Source organism: Sinocyclocheilus rhinocerous, unplaced genomic scaffold (genome assembly GCF_001515625.1).
Source record: "Sinocyclocheilus rhinocerous isolate Xijiao unplaced genomic scaffold, SAMN03320098_v1.1 scaffold574, whole genome shotgun sequence".
Lineage (NCBI taxonomy): Eukaryota > Metazoa > Chordata > Actinopteri > Cypriniformes > Cyprinidae > Sinocyclocheilus > Sinocyclocheilus rhinocerous.
Genome location: NW_015659919.1, coordinates 90,348 through 106,546, shown reverse-complemented (window position 1 = coordinate 106,546; position 16,199 = coordinate 90,348). Strand labels below are relative to the sequence as shown.

General features: G+C 35.2%; 1 long non-coding RNA gene across 1 annotated transcript; it reads left to right on the top strand.

Annotated features, from left to right (window-relative positions):
- The first annotated feature begins 2,552 nt into the window (after positions 1 to 2,552).
- On the top strand, positions 2,553 to 12,840 carry LOC107724333 (uncharacterized). Its single transcript, XR_001638018.1, has 3 exons — positions 2,553 to 2,628; positions 3,088 to 3,146; positions 12,662 to 12,840. It is a non-coding gene; the product is annotated as an uncharacterized LOC107724333 (long non-coding RNA).
- The last annotated feature ends 3,359 nt before the right edge of the window (positions 12,841 to 16,199 follow it).

Here is a 16,199-nt window from a genome sequence, read left to right as displayed (position 1 = left end):
CTGAGATGTTCACATGTTAGGGGCCATTTACACAAAACGCTATGAAAAACACGCTTACATAGAAAATACAATGAAAGCAAAGGGGAATGCAAAAATGCGAGACGCAAAGCGATGGAAAAACCGCAAAGTATGCACTTTAAATGTTGAACTTTTAACCTGTCTGCTGGATGGCAAACTTTTAACTCGAGTGCCGCATGTTTGGACAATTGTGTAATGTGAGATGCTGCAAAAGATGCAAGACGTGAAAACAACGATCTAACACGTCTCCCTGATAGCACACATACATCTCGGAGATGTCTATTTGACATCTGCGTTTACTGCAAGATGTATTTTTCAGAGTATTTCCTCATCTGCAATACGCCTATAGGACGTTTCCTATTAGATGTCAAATAGACGTTTATTAGATGTCTTTAAGATGTTAATGATTTAGAATGTATGTAAAACTGACATCTTAAAGACATCTGTCAGATGTTTGTAAACAGCAGATGCTTTCCAGATCGAGAGATCTTTAACAGACATCTTGCAGACGTACATGTGCTCTCTGGGCTGTCATATTAACAGAAAAACAATGGAAAACCATGTTTTTAAACATCAAACTTTTTTACTCGAGCAGTGTGTTTTTGGAACACAGTGTGATGTGCAAGACTGCAAAAGATGTGAGACTCGAGTGCAACGGTCAAACACATCCACCATGTTAATAGAAAACAATGGAAAAGCACTTTTTTTAAAAGTCAAACTTTTTTAACTTGAGTGCTGTGTTTTTAGAACACTGTGCAAGATGCTGTAAAATATGCAAGAATGAGCACAAAAAGGGGCCATTAACACAGAACATGTTTTTGCTTTAAAAAACATAAGATGCGGGAAGTGGAATGGGAAAAGGTTAAGATGCTACAAAACGTGCAGGATGAGAGTGCAATGGCCGAAAAAAAAAAGTTTAAATTTTAAATTGTGTGTCACATTTTTAGAATGTCATGTGCGAGACATAAGTGCAAACACATGGTCAAACACATACGTCTCGGGCATGTTAACAGAAAAACAGTGGAAAAGCTTTGTTTTATAAAGGGTCAAACTTCTTTTTAGTTGAGTGCACACTGTGTAATGTGCCAGACATTGCAAAATACAGTATGCGAGCGCAAAGGTCATTGGTTTTTGTGTTTTTGTCTTGAAACTGCGAGAGGCTGGCAGTGGAATGGAAAAAATGCAAGGTCTCGACGCACGTTTTTTTAAAAGCTGAACTTATTTTTAACTTAAGAGCCATGTCATGCACGAGATGTTGCAAAAGATGCAGGACGAGAGCACAGCCATCAAACAAGTCCATTTAGAGCATGTTTACATAGAAAGTCAATGAAAGCGCAGCAGAGGGGAATGCAAAAATTCAAGTTGCTGGGCAATGGGGGAGAAAAAAAAGTGCTTTTAAAAGTTGAACGTGAGATGCGGACAGTGAATTGGTCAAAAAAAGACCTCAAGATGCATTTTTTTTAAAGTTGAACTTTTAACTTGAGTGCCATGTTTTTAAAACGTTGTGTCATGTGCAAGACACTGCAAAAGCTAGGAGACGTGAGTGCAACGGTCAAACACGTCTGTCTAGCACATGTTGGCATAGAAAAACAATGAATAAGCATGTTTTTTTTTCCTAATTCGAACTTCTTTTAACTTGAGCATCACGTTATAGAACACCGTTAAGACACAAGCACAAACATGTCTTTTTCTGTGAATGTGCGAGACTTCCGATTTATTAGCCGCTGTAGGGAAATAACGAGAACAGCAATGTTGGGGGTAGTAACGCATTACAAGTAACATAAGTTACGTAATCAGATTACTTTTTTTTAAAGTAACTAGTAAAGTAACACATTACTTTTTAATTTAGAAGGAAATATCAGTTACTTTGTTTCCCATGTCTTGCCTGACAGCTCTCGTGTTGCCATGTTGAGAGTAATCGGAGTAAGTGCAGAGGTATTGTGCGTGCTCTGTGAACATGATGCTTACTGTAGTTCTAGACTAAGTATGAACATGTATTTACTCATCTCACCTGCACAAAAACAGATTTAGTATTCCTCAAAATGAATAAAAACAGTCAAATCCAAAATCAGAATATTATTTTTTTATTTTGTATTTATTATTTAATTTGTTTGAGCTGCGCCCTCTACTTTACAGACATAAATTTACATTTCCTTCAGCCTGAGGATTGTTCATTTCACGTCTGTTGTGAAAGGGCTTTTTACATTTGTAAAAGAAGAACTTTTTTTATATTAAGAACAAATTTACAAGCAAGCCCTGCCCAGATTTAAAAAGTAGGCCCTAACTCAAAAGTAACGTAACGCATTACTTTACATTAAAAGTAACTCTAGGGACTCTTAACTTTTAGGGAGTAACGCAATATTGTAATGCATTACTTTTAAAAGTAACTTTCTCAACACTGCAAGTAGGCCTATCCATGCAACCGATCTGTTAAACGTCTGCGCTACTTTCATGTGTCACGTGTATCACTCCGCCGTCTTTCTCTAGTTATTGTCGTTCTCACTCTTGTTATTCAAACAAATTGCTAATTTTGTGTCAAAATGAGCAAATAAATGAGAAGATTGGACAACAAACAGGAGTAAAGGAGCTTAGAGGAAGACAAGTAACGTGGTAACATATAAATTGATATTTTAATCGACGCAGTGTTCGTTTTGTTGTTAGGCCAATGTTTTCTATGTTGCTATTGACTTTTTTTTTTTTAGCATAGCCGATAGATAATAAAGATAATAAATCATATTCAACTGAAATCAATAATTTATTTGGTAAATAACCGTGGAGTAATGTACAGTGGGCTGTTCATAAATATAACAAAATAAATCCCTTTAGGACTCCTGATCACACTGTTCGAAGTTTAGCCTATTTTGTAATAATGCTTAGGCCACTTTACACAATCTCTTATATAAGAAACTTTTTTTCTTCACTAGAATTTTGACCAGTCCTTAACACCTTACTCGTCATAAATTGAAAACGGCAAATCTAAAACCCACCAGAATTTCCCAAGAGTAGCCGTTCCAATATTTTCTTCTTGTTTTAAAACTACAATCCAAACTGCTCTATTTGTCCTTACAGATGCGGATCTGTGGCATGGCATTTCTTTCTTCTTCCACTAGATGGCTGTGCAACTACATGTAAGTTTACAGGTGATATATGTGGCGTTATCATGAATACAAATACAGATATATTCTTATACAGTATGTTCTTATGAAAATATCTGTTCATAACAGTTTAAACTGTACAATCTACGATAATAAAAACCATATAGACCTCATTAGCCTAGTAAAAACATTAAAATATCCTTACATGGCTACATCTCTTAAAAAAAGTTAGGGTTTAATTTAGTCCAAAGTCTAGATTTTAATTCAATGTCTAGATGTAATTTTGGATTTTCATGATAGGTCATTATTGTATCCACTGAGATACTCAGAAGTCCAAATATATTTTAGCTATAAAATTATCTAATATTTGTTTTGTCCTATTAGAATTTATAAATACCATAATTGGTAAGTAATTATATTATAGGCAACAGCCATTGTACATTTCCACCGTCTTAGAATATTATCTCTGAGTGCATTAGAGCTATCATAAATTTGCTTAGCAGTATTCATATCCTGTAGGAAGAATTGTGGGATATTTCCTTAAAAAGATTATTTGCAGAGCTCCAAACATTTAGATTTGGAAAACAACAACACTTAATGTCACGCTGTGCTGAGTCAGTTGATCTCGCTTGAGGAGAAAAATTCAGTTTCTGCCTGTTCAATAGCAGCTGTCTCATTTTCTCTCCCGATGTTTTCTTTCTCACGCTGTTCAGACTGGAAATGATGGATAAGCTCCTCAGAACAGACTCGGAATAACTTAATGCACTCAGAGCAAATACCAGCGAAACCTCAGAGTAAATACCAGCAAACCCAGCAAAACGATATTAGTAGCGTGTGCGCCCACTTGTGTGATCATAAGTAGCAGACGTCATATCACAATATATAAATATTCTGTAGCTATTTGGCATGTCATTACCGAATACCCAGGGAATTTCGTGCAGGTTTGGAAAAGGCTGGCTTAAACTTAAAGTGGTACATTATTTGGGATTCTTTCTCTTTTTAAATCTTAAGTGACAACATTATGGTATACAAAGTCAAATTATTAGTCTGTGTGGAATTATTTGTGATTTTTTAAGGCCTATAGGAATCATTTCTCAGAGTAGTGATTAGTCATTCTGCCATAATGTTGCTTGGTCCACCCATCACAGTGTGCATCTACTGTATATGTCAGTGATCTCTGGCTGAACTTCTTGGAATGTTGCTTAGCAAAGAAGCAACACAGAAACAGTACAATCTGGCCGCTGGGAAAGGTATTATCCTCATTTCACAGGATATATTCTCACAACAATCTCTAAAACTGCAGCTTTGAAGGAAAGCAGTTGTTACAGGCTAAGGTTTGATCTGGAATAGTTGCGGAGCAGCCAGTGGCAGTCTGAAAATCAATGATGTGCCTGTCAGGTTTTGTTTTAAGTTATGTAATACGTGATAATAATTTCAAAATGCAGAAATGCAGTTTTAAGCACCAATGGTATTTTAAAAAAATGTATTATTTCATTTTTATACAGCTTACTAAAGAGAAAAAAAGTTCTGTTGCCATTTTGCATGCAAATTTCAGGCATAATATTGTAAGGAAAGGGTTTGAGATTATGTTCGTATCACTCTTGCCACAGATATTTAATCTGCTGCAAATGCAAAATATCTTTAAGTCATCTGTTCCACTTTTTGCAAAGATTGAAGTATAAACCCTGGCTTGCATTGCACATTTTTTCTTCTTCTTCACACTATGTACATTATAAGAGGACTAAAAGAAAAAACACAAAGGCTGCTTCAGAAGGCCTTAATGTACTTTTTACCTTATAACGGGACACTCGATAATGTTAGTTGCTCTGTCCTTACCTATTACATTAGCTACAGTGAGGGTGAGCCTGGATCATAGCCCTCTCTCATGTGTTATCATTTAGCATCCTTCTGGCAGTGTTATAAATCCAGTCTCTTAAGCGCAAAGATCAGCAGAAAACCGAACAGGTTCTCAACCTATGCAGGAGGCTTGTGCCTTGTCAGATTGAATCTATAGTATGCAAAAGTACAAGGTGTAAAATTTAGATTGAATTTATGCTTTTTGGCATGAATGCATCTTGTAATGCTTCCAGAGCTTCACTTCTTAAATTCAAACCAATATAGGAGAGCAATGTAATCAACTTTATTTATTCAAGCTTTTTTAAAATTATGCTTTTTTTGATGTTGCTTACGCCACCTGTTTTTAAAGCTGGGATGAGATGAAAATTCACCTTATGTATTTTCAAAATGCATGTTTATCTGTGCATGTGTTTTTTGTCTTAAATTTTTTTGACCTAATAATCAAAATGTCATATCTTGATCTTCTGGTGAAATGACAGACCATTCTGTCTGGTGGACATCTCAAATCATTTAAAGGGTTAGTTCACCCAAACTCATGAATGCTTGGCAGAGACTGACATGGAAGAGAAGAATTGTTGAATAAAGTCCTTGTTTTTGTTTTCTTTGCACACGAAAAGTATTCTCATAGCTTCATAAAATTACGGTTGAACCACTGATATCACGTGGACTATTTTTACGATGTTCTTACTATCTTTCTGGGTCTTGAACATGGTAGTTTTGTTGCTGTCTATGCAGGGTCAGAAAGCTCTCAGATATCATCAAAAATATCTTATTTTGTGTTCTGAAGATGAATGAAGGCTATGTTTTTGGAACGACATGATGGTGAGTAATTAATGACAGAATTGTCATTTTTGGGTGAACTAACCATTTAATCTGCTTAAACTCCACCCCTTTCTTACAATCAACTGCAAGCTTTTGTTCAGATCTGCCTCCGTCCAGTCAACAATCAATGAATGAATGAAGTCCTGCCCTACATTCTTTTTCATTGTGTACATCACAATACAGATGAAAAGACTACGTTGGTTTCATGACAACTTTAAAGACTGTAAGTTTTCCAGAAAACGTCTGGTTAGTCTCGCCTCAAACTCTTGCCACTGGTTGAGCTAATGTTCCTGTGTCAAGCTGGTTGGGATGTTCAAAGAAACCAAACAATGTTGGATAGCACAATGTTTACACTTCTGAAGTGAAGTGCCCAATACTCGGGTTACGAGTCCGACTCTCTAACCATTAGGCCACGACTTCCCCTTTTAAAGAGATAGTTACTAAAAGAGGACAATTATGTCATCATTTACTCAACCTCATGCCATTCCAAATATCGTATGATATATTCTGCGGAACAGAAAAGAAGATATTTTGAAGAATATCAATATAACAAAAGCTATACAAATTTGTGGATGTAGATTTTTGAGTGAACTATCCCTTTAAACTACATACTGTATATCAGAGCTCTTATGCTAGAGTTTCAAAGGGCTCACATAATAACTCTAATCACACTGCAGCATCTTTAATCTTTTGTCCAGGAACAGTGCCTTTCCTGAAAATGAGACCATCTGTTTGGGAGAGGACTGTGATGTCTGTATTACGCTGGCTGATTTTAGAGTAACAGAGAGAGTGCTGAAAAGGGAATATCAAACTACAAAATCGCAGCCTCCAGCAGGGGAGGGTGACCGGTGCCATGAGGAAATTAGAAAGCACAGAAGGAGAGAGAGAGTAAAAGAAAGCAGAGGATGGGGTAGACACCACAGCTGAGGCTCCATGACAACCAGTGTTTTGAGTAGGAGGACTGAACACCATGCAGACCTTAGTCAGGCTTCCTATCAAAGAGTGCTTGCCAGGGAAAGCTCTGACGGTGAATGAGTAAACCTATCTCAAATGTTGTTTGTAGATGTATTTTTTATATTGGGCGGTGTTAAGAGGGCAGAATCAGTACAAAGTAAATGTCATAAGAAGTGATAGAACATACAAGAGAATTATAATATGATGACTGTGCTGGGGAAGCCACTTCGCAACTGTACTTTTTGTAAGCTACTCATATTTTACAGTTAAACTACAGTCAAGCTACTCTTTTGAAGTAAATTATTACACTATATAGGCTATTTGTAAAAACACATTTTTAGACAATGGTTTTCATAAATTATACAGCATACACTACCATTCAAAAGCGTAAAAACAATAAAGATATTGTGAAATATTATTACAATTTAAAATAACCTTTTTCTATTTTAATATATTTTAAACTGTAGTTTATTCCTGTGATGGTAAAGATTAATTTTCTGCAGTCATTACTCCAGTCTTTAGTGTCATATGATCCTCCAGAAATCATTCTAATATGATAATTTGCTGCTCAAGATTTCTTAATATTATCCATGTTAAAAACACATGTTCTGCTTAATATTTTTGAGTTTCTGGATACATATATGTTATTTTATTTCATTATTTTCTTCAGGAATCTTTCAGCATTTATTTGAATTATAGAAATCTTTCATTACAGTTTATAAGTCTTTACTGTCACTTTCGATCAATTAAATGCATCCTTATGCAAGTATTAAAGTATAAATAAGTCTTACTGAGCCCAGATCTTTGAACAGTGGTATATGCATGAATATACTTTTAATGTGAATAAATTACTAAGTGAATAAAATATAACAACAGCTGTTAATATATTTTATTTAAAAGAAACTTGATTTTTGTCAGAATGACAAATGTACATTCATTATAAAATCAATAATCCTATAAAGTGTACACATTGGGGATGTTATATATATTACAAACTTGCCGGTAAATCAAAGTATATATAAGATTCCAAACCATCTGCTACTGCTTCAGTGCTTTGATCTGATCGTAGGCAGGTCTAAATGGCAGAGGATTATGATGCTGTGCTTCAACTTTCTAACTTAGTTCGTTTCGGACCAGCGCCCAGAGCTGACCGGCTGAAAATTTAGGGTGAGAAATCTCAGAATAAACACAATATATCCAGCAGGATGCTTGAAGAGAGGTTTGGACAACTGGATAAGTGGTACAGTGCTGTGACCGCAGCCCACATGGTCTCTGAACCGTGGGAGTTCCAGAACCACGTGTTCTTAAAGAGCAGTTTAATATATACATTTGATCATCTTTATAGGTTAACTAACTGAGCTTAGATGCATTCTGCTGTAATAAATCTCAGTGTCATTCACTAATAATTGCATTTTTACTCATGCACAGAAACAATTCTGCTGGATTCACAACAGGAATTTGTTCTGCAGGGAGGATGTGCCTGTTATGGAAGCCTGTTTCCACCACAGAAACATAATAATAATAATAATAATAATTTAATTGTGACTTTTTACCTCAGTTCTTTATTTTTGTCGCAATTTTGAGTTTATATCTCTTCATTTAGACTTTTTTCTTGCAATTCTAAGATGTAAACTTTCAATTCTGAGTAAAAAAAAATTCAATTGCGAGGTTACATGCTATTGTGAGTTTATAACTCGCTTTTGCAAGATACAAACTCACAATTCTGAGAACAAAGTCTTAATTATGAGAAACAAACTCGCGATTGAGAGAAATGTGAGCTAAAATGTCGTATTCATTATTATTTTTTAAATATTTGTTGCAGACAGATTTGCGAGATGTAAAATCAGAATTCTTATAAAAATGTCAGAATTGAGAAACGTAAACCCGGAATTGTGAGAAAAAAGTTGAAACTTTGAGTTTATATCTCACAATTCTGTTTTTGTTTGTTTGTTTGTTTCTGCCACAGAATACAAAATGGAAAAGTTGATGTGTTTCTGTGTTTATAACAATTCTGTATTTCTTTTGTGCGAGCAATTACCTTTTCTTATTGTTTTTCTTATCCTTATTGCAGAAACACGCTTCTATAGCCCGTAGTTAGTATTTAGTGTAATACACACCCAAACTTCCATATGAGGGAAATAATTCTGTTCTATAAAGATGCACTCTTTTACTCTTTTATATAGACTTAAATTACATGTGATTTGATATTTTTGTGCAGGACCTGTGAATTGTAGAACCATTTAGTTAATACATTTCTCATTTATATTATATAATTTAATTTGAGTGTGTTTTCATTTTTATTTATATTTTGTATACACATTTATTTAGATATTTATTCCTAAATTTATTTGCAAATGCATTGATGAATCCTGATTTCTTCATGAAAATGTTCAAACACAGCTTTATATCGACACAGAATTTGTTCAGGGCACTGAGATGTTTACTTGGAGATTGTTGAACACTTTATGATACTGCTCAGTGTGTATCGCAATCTGTGACAGCACCCCACCGCTAAATATATTATCAGCCTGCCTCAATTCCTCCCATGTCTCCAAAACATGATTATCCCCTTTGACTTGTCTAGAGCTATTAGATACATCACACACCTACCACTTCTCTACAGGTACTTGTCATGTGTTTGATGAGAACCTTAGGATATGGATGGATTTAAACAATGTTTGCAAATAGAAATCGATCTTGTAAATACTTTCTTCAATGTTTTTCCAAGAATTTACAGGAAGCTGAATGTGCACATTAAACTAATCTAACACTTTGCTTTGCTTATACAATGTAGTGGGCTTCAAAATGAATAGTTCCGGCCGCCAGTTTGTCATTGTAAAGCGCAGCATTTACATTTACTTTTCATGCACTGCTCGGACGTGAATGTGAACGCACTCATGCACACAAATTGACTTTCACGTACAGCTTGAATGTAAATGAGGGGCTTTTCACGTGTTTTCACATCTGCTGAGTGGGATGTTTTCTGTGCAAAACTCACTCGGAACCACAGGGCATCCATGAAACAACATCTGCATTCATTCAAGTGGGCATTCTCTGAAATATCTAATTTTCTTTCTTGCTCTGCCTTGATGTTGCAGTTAAGTATTTGTGAGCTGCAAAGAATGCAGATACAACAGAGAAAAATATACAAAAATACTATAATTTTCTTAAAATATTTATGGGGTTCTGTTGTGATGGATGCAACTTGGTGTAGAAAATAGATTAGTACAATTGAGTTACTTAGCAATTGCACCTATAACTTATTATTTGTTGATGAACGTTCTTAGATTGATACTTCAGCATAGACCTTTAAGTTATTCACAAGGTTTTATTGGTTGTATTTGTTAAAAGTGACGTTATAAGTTCAATTCTCCAATGCCAACCATTTGAGGCAGTAAGGGAAATACTTTGTTCCCTGTATTAAGTCCTGTCACGTTCATGAGTGAGTAGCATGCATTGAGAAGAAACATGTTGAGTGTGTGGTGACCCCTGACCTCTAAATATGTTTATGAAACCACAAAGACCCTAATGAATGCCACAGGGACCAGACTGAAAGATGAAGGCAGAGGAAACAATTGGTTAAGTCACTTCTGAGCTGGGTCATTAGCCTCATCCCATAAGGGCATATATAATATTTGAATGAAAACCCCTGCATTCTCCTTTTCTGAAAATGAATGTGGGATGACTCTTTTGAAAACGAGAGATAATTCTGCTTCTTGTACTTTCTTAAGTGAAAATCCCACCTGAAATTGTTAGATTATGTATATACCTTGAAGCTAAGCATTAACTAACCCTTTTTCATGTAAATGGTTTAATAATTGAATCTGTGTACTTTCATTACTTACAGTGTTTTTCTAAAATAGAAGAGTGTGATATTTATTAGACAGTCCATTTTCAAACCGTAGTAAATCAATAACATTTTCAATTTTGGAGGCTACATGATTCGCTTGATGAAAACCAACAAATAATTTCACAGATATCAACAGCACATCGATTAAATCAGCTGTTTAATAAACAGACTCATTTTGTGCACATTAAAATCACGGCTTTGTGTTCTTCTGTAAATACCTGCAGACCAGTTTGATGCCCAACCATAAAACATGCCCTCATATTTGGCAGAAATAGCCAAATGAATAGGCTTTAAGGTGTGTGATTTATAGTGCTGTACAAGAAACTGATAATGAGCAGCCCTCGAATGAGTTTCTCTGTTATTGGCAACCATTGTACAGAAGCTTAACCCAAAGATTCCTTTTGTTTCCTGAACTCTGGTCCAAACCATTAAAACAGCAGGACATGTTTCTTGGGATGTGATAACACCCACATATTACAATTAGAGAGATCTGCTCCTCTTTCATCATCATCAATCTGTCTAAATGATTTCTTGCTCATTTTCTTTCCGCCTATCTCTCTTTCTCCCTCGTGATGAAATCATCTTGTGAGGTTCCACAACCTATTTGAGGAATGGGCTTTTTGCTCCGAATGGTACATTAAAATGATAATTCACTGGGAACACGATGTTCCCCGAATTCACGCCAGTCTTGCAGATTTTTTTCTCTGTCAGAGTTTTGTGATATATGCTGCTAATATCTTAATTCACAAAAGCAACACCTTTGAAACTTTTGGTCACACTCTTGAGATATTTTGTTCATTTTCAAGTCACTTGTACACATCATTGTCATTAAGTATAATTAATGACTTGCATTGAAACATTTTCATCAAAGGATGAAAAAAGGTGTTGATGACAGATATTCAGTTAAATATCCAAAAGATATAGTGTCCAGTTTTCTTTCCTAATAGGTCTGATCATACACTAAAAAATGTGTTTTAGTATTATAAGATAAAAAGGTATGATTATAGGATATGAGATGAAGTAACTTTGTTTTCGCTACAAGGGGTTGTGGATTACTCATATATTATATAAACAAAAACGTTTATTTTGGATGCGATTAATCGTTTGTCAGCACTAATTTAAAGGAACAATTAACCCAATAATGAAAAGTTGCTGAAAATGTACTCACCCTCAGGCCATTCAAGAGGACGAGTTTGTTTTTTCATCAAAAAAGATTTGAAGAAAATTAGCATTACGTCACTTGCTCACCAATCCTCTGCAGTGAATGGGTGCCGTCAGAATGAGAGTCCAAACAGCTGATAAAAACTTTACAGTAATCCACAATTAATCCACGTCTCCAGTTCATCAATCAATGTCTTGTAAGGTGAAAAGCTGCATGTTTTTAATAAATAAATAAAAAAAAGTCATCATTAAGCCATTGCTTAAAAACTCATACATTTTTGATGGATTCAAAGTGAGTAAATTTTCAGCAAGTTTAAATTTTTGGATGAACTATTCCTTTAAGGAAAAGGACACATTTGTTTGCATTGTATTATGTGATTTCACTACAATGCAATAGAGAATATTTGCATTGTAGCCTACTTCACATTTTAAAAGGTGGTTCAGTTAAAAAACAAAGACTGAAGTGCTCTTAAATAGTGTCTAGAATCGACTATGATTCATTGTAAATTTTCAGGTTGGCAGTCACAGTACCTTGTAAAAGTCGGAAATAATAAATGTAAAATCTCTCTTGAAGCTGCTTTGTGCAGTATATAGAATATGTACAGTAAAGAAAAATACTTTATTTATAAAGCAGATGGAGCATTATTTTTATCAGTACACAGATACTTTGTGATTTTCTGTCAATTAAAAGTTGCATAAACCTTAAACTTCATTGCATCTTCTTCTGTCAGTTGTTCACAGGAAGCAACAAATGTAATTAATCTAATAAACAGATATTATTTTTGTGATTATGACTCTTGTATACAATATATACAGCTGCTGCCGACGTGGCATTCAATCTCTGCCATGGCATATACTGTACGGTATGTTACTTCAGACACAGCTTCTGTGTTGTTTTTTACAGAGTGAAGACATGTTTTGCCGCTGTCTGTGTATAATAACACATTCCCGGCAGCCTGTACAGGCCGGAAAAGTGAAAACAGCTATGTGGGAACAGAGGCACCATGAAACAAACCCCAGCAGGATGCAAGGCAACACTTGTTCAGGAAGATACAGTTGACACCATTAGAGGAAACTAAAAACACTTGTTAACATCAGAGTAAAAAATCTGACTGGGAGCTTTGCAGTCTTTTCCCTCGGACCTGTAGAGTTACTTGGCTGTGATCTCCATGCCACTTGATGTTAAATAGCTTTCTATAAAGGAAAAGAGCATGTTAGTGTTTATTTTCTTTGAGTTGAATTCACATGTGTATTGCACAAGGGTGTTGTGTATTTAGTCATTCGAGAACCTTGATACTACTAGTTGTGTTGCTAGTTATTTGATACTGTGCTGTGAACATTTGTACTGGACTATTCCTGGATTTTGTGTTTAGAGCTGGTTTGTTTAGTTTAATGTAAAAAAAATAAAATATTTTACTACTTCCATTTTGTCACCGGACACCTTTCCCCCCCCTTCCTACAAAAACTTCATTGTCTAAAAGCTATTCTGCTAATTGGGTGTTGCAATCGGTTACAATTTATAGAGGAGTTATTTGTGCAAGATCTACAGTTATACATAGGACAGTTGAAGGTGTTTTTATTTCTTGATGTATTGGTTTTTCCTTACAATCGCTTAGCCAGCGCAACTCATTATATTAAAGTGGGAGGGAAAGGACAAAGTCTGTTATACAAGGTGAAAGATGGGAACGAATACAATACGAAGCCACAGTTCCCTCACAGTATTCCAGACAATTTTGGCGAGAAAATCATCCTTAAAGATTTGACCAATCAATACAAGGCTTTTGAGAGACAAATAACCAAATTTGATCAGCAAATGCTGGAGAAAGAATTGGCAGACATGAATTTTCCTCGATGGAATCGGAATACAGTGTTCGTAGTTTACAATTCATGTCTATAGGCCTTTTTATTCACTGTCTTCTTGTGATTGATGGGAGTGCAGAGGACAAAGACTCACTCTAAAGAGACCTGACAGGAGTTTCATAATAAGACCAGTTGCAAACATTTCAGCACCTCTTGAGCTGGACATTTGGGTCTGAAGAAAACCCCCCTGCTGTGTTGGACCCTCTTTGTGCTCCTGTCCAGGGCAGGTGTTACAAACTACAACCAGCCGCTTTGCTCGTAGCCAGGAAGAAAACTATTGATGAGGGGACAAAGTGCAAAAACAAAAGGAACAAAATGCTGAAGGCATGTAAAAATACATATAATTCGAAAGTATACAAAACTACATACATTCTATATCTATAGAATCATTTCATTACACATGAAAGAAATGTACACATGACATGTGGCTAATCGACATTAAGTAGCTTTCGAAGATGCTTTGTAATGTGTCATACTGTACCCCATCTCAATATCCTAAATTGCATTTTGTTAAATGCCAATTTGCTAATTAATATGCCAAATATAAAACACACACACACACACACACACACACACACACACACACATATATACTTGTCAAAATTTGGAAAAAATAATATAGGACTCTGAGAAAGTAATACATTTTTTTAATGTTTTTTGAAAGAAGTATCTTGTGTTTACCAAGGCTGCATTTATTTAAACAAAAATGCAGTGAAAACGGTAATATTAAAATATTACAAGTTTTTTAATATATATTTTAAAATGTAATTTATTCCTGTTATGGCAAAGCTGAATTTTCAACATCATTACTCCAGTTTTCAGTGTCACATGATTCTTCAGAAATCCTTCTAACATGTTGATTTGCTGCTCAATAATTATTATCAATTATTATTTATTATTGGTGCTCAATTATTAATAATCGTTCTATTAATAGTATTATTGTTGTAAACCGTTTTTTGCTCATTCATATATAATAGACACTTTGATTATTGAAAAATTCAAATAGACAGCAAAAAAGAAGATATCATTTGTAACATTTTACATGTCTTTGCTGTCACTTTTGATCAATTTAATGCATCCTTACTAGTGTATTTTTGTTTATTTTTTATTTTTTTTGGTAGTGTACACATTACATTATTTATAATTTTTTGTTTTGGTTGAATTTCACAATAATCTTAAATAAAAAAAAAAGGCTGAAGTCACAGTCACTTAAATGTATTTTACCTGTTTTACAAGCAGTAAATGTGTGAATGTATAGATATAAACCTGATCAAGCATCAACCCCTGGTTGCACATGTATGCCGTCCCCTACAGGCACACACATCAAAATGAGATGGATCTTTTGAACACACTCCAGGACATTGTGTAGGGAGGGTAAAGGCTACAAAGGTGGGGGGGCTACGACTTCCTGATTCACACACAGCATAAAGAGAAAGACAGCTGGCTCTAATAAGCTCTCTATCCATAAAATGCTGCGTATTACCCAACCACCATTGAACCAGCCATTCGTACAACATGTGAACCACATTAAAGTTCATTATGCCTTAAACATGACACATATGTTCAGGGCCACTGCAGGTCCTCAGCAGGAGAAACATCCATGCTAGATTAACATGCTAGACGGCTTAGCATGACATGAAGTGTGATTATGTTTAACTGCTTAGCTCCTTCAGTTACGACTGCATAATCTAATCCAATAACAACTATTTACAGAGAGATTAGCGACATTAGCATTGACGACTCCTTTTGACTCCTCTAACAACCTGAATTAAGTATAACAGATAATTTAGGCTAAATTGTTAGCATTGAGATCTTCTAGCCAGACAGATTAGCATGCAAACACTAAAACATTACGACTGCATTTTGCTTATTGCTTTAATTGCTTAGAAACCACTTTAAGATGGTTTGTGGGGGCAGTTTTTTACAAGTGGCTTGCTGTGACTGGAGCAAACGGCAATATTTTTACAGCACGGCGATCAGATCAGTTGTTGTTCGTAATATAAAATATGAAAAACAGATACGCTTACACAATCCTGACAGGAGTATTGAATAAAAGAGTGCATGACATATGTCTGATATCTGGCAGTGGCCTTGGTTAAACCCCTCAAATATAGTTTCAACAAAAAACTGAAACATTCAGTGTCAAGAGAGAGAGAAGATCATCATAAATGCCTGGAAAATCTGGATCCCCTTTTGGTAATGTGCTGTTTTACTGGCACTATTAAACCTGTCTATTTGCTATTACATGATCTAAGCTTCCAGGTAAAGGTTCATTTATCGTATTTTTAAATGTCGTTCTGAGGGTTCACATGAGTTTAGAGGGCATTCACGTTATCTTGCTATAATTTAAGAAAATGCATTTTTTGGAGAAGAATCAAAGTTCTCTGCAGGACTCTATGTATGGCAAGATTTTTAGATCTTGTAATAAAACAAATAAAATAATTGTCATTTTCACAATTCACAATCCAAAGACAAGACAAAGGATCATACTGGTTTTTCCCGCCAAGACCTGTCAAAGGTGAAATTACCCTGGCTCTGGAAATCAGAGCCTTCATGTAAGTGTTGTCCTGTCCCCATGGAAA